Consider the following 3,892-nt stretch of genomic DNA (forward strand, 5'->3'; position numbering starts at 1 on the left):
AAGGTCCTCGATATATTGGTAACGAATCAAATATATCTTTCCTGCCTCTTCTCGTCTGACTTCTGATTTCTATCTGACTGGGAACGATCGAATATAGAAGGTGCTACTGGTAGCTAGTTGTAAAACTAGAACATCCGTTGCATCCTCATTGGTGAGCCCGACGTGATCTGGTACACCAAGTCAATATACTGTGAGTCTGTTCCATTTTGGAATATTATTATTCATTGTTATTCTTTATTTGAATTTTATATATTGTGATATACTTTTTTTCGCGAATTTTTTTTCTCGGATATATTTTACTTAGACATTTTTCGTTATCTGTATTACTATGACGGAACACTCTCCTGAGGTTCTTAAGTTTGAGTCTATTCCCCCTATTTCGATTCAGTTAATGCCATTTTGGCCCGACAATATCGAGTCCTGGTTCTGCTATGTAGAAGCCGATTTTTGCATGCACGGAATCACGGACTCGCGCACACGTTTCCTCGCGATAGTTAAGGCGTTACCGCGAGAGTTTAACAGGTACGTAACACCTAGTATGTTTACTACTGATGTTCCCGAACCTTACGAAACGCTAAAACTATCGATTTTAAAACGAGGAGACCTAACTGATCGACAACGGTTAGACCAACTCCTTAACAATATCGACTTGCAACAAGGTTCTGCGACGGATATGTTGCTTAGAATGAGAGAAGTCATCGGCCAACGAACCTTTGATGATGGCCTATTTAGACAACTTTTCTTGTCTAAACTCCCTCAACAGGTGCAGGCAGTGCTTGTTTCATTTCAAAACAATGCCATAGATGAACTAGCTGCATCTGCCGATCGAATCTTGGAAATCACTAGATCTTCTAAGGCCGAGGTTTTTACTATCAAAGAAAAACCCCAATCGACCTCGACTGACATGGCCGAACTATGTCACACGCTTACACGATATCTTAGAGTTCGCAATGACCTTAGCCGGTCAAAAACCCCGCGTAGAAGCGCCTCACGTAAGCGATCTGGCTCTCGACCACGAGAGACAGACAATCCCGACTGGTTCTGGTATCATAACCAGTACGGTAAGTTTTCCAGAAATTGCAGGAAACCTTACAATTATCCGACTTCAAAATCGACTGACACGAATAAGATTTCGGGAAACTTCCCAGCCGGCACGCGTTAACGGCAACCGTAGCCGGCGAACACAGCCGCCTCTTATATGTCACGGATGTGACCACGAAAGTTCGCTACCTCGTCGACACTGGCGCAGAAGTTAGCGTTCTTCCAGCAAATCCCGACGACAGACTTCGCGAGTCTGTTTTAAGTTTACAGGCGGCAAACGGAAAACCGATCGCTACTTACGGTAAAAGGTACGTCTACCTTAACGTGGGTTTACGCAAACCCATACACTGGATTTTCGTGGTTGCAGATGTCTCTATGCCAATCATTGGTATAGACCTGTTACAACACCACAATCTACTCATCGACACACGCTCACGAAAGTTAATAGACGGAAACACTAAGTTATCTGTTAGCGTAACTCCTTGTTCAGGTTGCAGGTTATCCCCAGTCACGATTAAGCACACCATAGACCCCTTGTACCAATCAGTACTCGACAAATATCCCGGGATATACCAATCGCAATCGAAACTGCCTTGTGTAACCAGCAATGTTACACATCACATCACGACTACAGGACCACCTGTATTTTCGAAAGCTCGAAGACTCGCTCCCGAGAAGCTTAAGTTAGCTAAAAACGAATTCGACCACATGATGGACCTAGGGATAATTCGACCATCGAATAGTCCATGGGTATCCCTATTGCACATGGTCCCTAAAAAGGACAGCAATGATTGGCGGCCAACTGGTGACTTTTAAGTTTCTATAGACGGTTCATACCCAAATGCGCATCCCTTATGAAACCGTTAACCGATCAGCTTCGTGGAAATGCGAAATCAATCAGTTTAGACGACATAGCCCGTAAAGCATTTTCCACAGTTAAGGAACACATCGCTAAAGCAACCTTGCTTGCTCATCAGGACACTCAAGCGCCCATTAGTATCGCCGTAGACGCATCCGACTCAGCAATCGGAGGAGTCTTACAACAATGGGTTAACAACTCGTGGCAACCTTTAGGATTTTTTTCGAGACGGTTGCTAGACGCTGAATCTAGGTACAGCACGTTCGGTAGGGAACTCGTAGCTATGTATTGTGCTGTACAGCATTTCCAACATTCCATCGAAGGAAGAGAACTCACGCTTTTTACCGATCATAAACCTCTTACCTTCTCTTTAACTTCATCTTCAGACAAGTACTCACCGCGAGAGTCTCGACAACTCGACTACATTTCGCAGTTTACTTCAGACATACAACATATTTCTGGAGCTAACAATGTAGTCGCAGACGCACTGTCTCGAATAAATTCCTTGAACAGTTTCCAAGGAATCGACCTTCTTAAACTCGCTCAGCTTCAAAAAGAAGACATTGATCTTCAGCATGAGTTATCCTCGACAACTCTAAAACTAAGTATTAAGCAGATGGGAACAGGTAAGGAAACCTTACTCTGTGACACATCTACAGGTAGGGATCGTCCAATTGTACCAAAACATTATCGACGCAATGTCTTCAATACGTTGCACAATCTTTCTCATCCAGGTGCTCGTGCAACAATCGAACTTATAGCCGAACGCTTTTGTTGGCCTGGCATGAATAAAGACGTGAGGGAGTGGGCACGCTCCTGTGTAAGCTGTCAGAAATCTAAGGTCGTAAGACACAACAAATGTCCCTTCGGCTCTTTCAAAACCTCTGACGCTCGTTTCGACCACGTCCATATAGATTTAGTAGGACCGTTACCCGACTCGAACGGATACTCATATCTCCTAACATTCGTAGACCGTTTCACTCGATGGCCAGAAGCAGTACCGATTAAGGACATTACTGCTAAAACCGTGGCCCGCGCTTTCGTCGAACGATGGGTAGCAAATTTCGGCTGCCCTTCTACAATCACTACAGAACGCGGACGTCAATTCGAATCTGGACTTTTCCGTTGTCTGACCTCACTATTAGGAATCATGCGTTTCCGAACGACCACCTACCACCCACAAGCAAACGGGTTGGTAGAACGTTTTCATCGATAACTAAAAGCTTCATTATCAGCTTCAAACGTTTCACAGTGGACAGACGCTCTTCCACTCGTCTTGCTAGGTATCCGCAATGCAGTGAAAGCTGACATTGGATACACGGCATCTCAACTCGTTTACGGAACGACACTTCGACTCCTAGGAGAATTCGTAGATCCTTCAGCTTCTTCATTGAACATGGATCTAAACTCTTACACGAGTAGGCTTACAAACGCTATGCGTTCAGTTAAACCTGCTCACACTCGACCTCAATCAACTGATGTTTTCGTTCAACCCGAATTACGACATAGTACACACGTCTTCGTTCGTCGAGACTCACATCAACGACCCCTCGAATCAGCATACGAAGGACCCTTCAAAGTTCTTCAACGCGAACCTAAGTACTATGTAGTAGATAAGAACGGTACGAACGATAGCATCAGTATCGATCGACTCAAAGCAGCGTACTTAGAAGGAAACCCTAGCTACGTCGATTTTCCTTCGGTACAAGCAAACGACACAGCTACTACACTCGTAGTACCCTACACGACAGCCGACACACAACTTGATACTTCGTCAACGTCGATAGATAAACCTAAAACAACGCGTTCTGGAAGAAGAGTAAGATTTCCAGAACATCTTAACGAATATTGCACGTAGGACATAAGCTTTATCTTGAATTACCCTTTCATAGTTTATTATAAAATTTTTTTTAATATGCTCATTTTTTTATTTTATTAAAAAAAACAAAAATAAAACATTTTTATTTTTTTTCAAGCGTATTTATATTTCTT

The sequence above is a fragment of the Schistosoma mansoni genome, assembly GCF_000237925.1.
Source record: "Schistosoma mansoni, WGS project CABG00000000 data, chromosome 3 unplaced supercontig 0083, strain Puerto Rico, whole genome shotgun sequence".
In the NCBI taxonomy this organism is placed as follows: domain Eukaryota; kingdom Metazoa; phylum Platyhelminthes; class Trematoda; order Strigeidida; family Schistosomatidae; genus Schistosoma; species Schistosoma mansoni.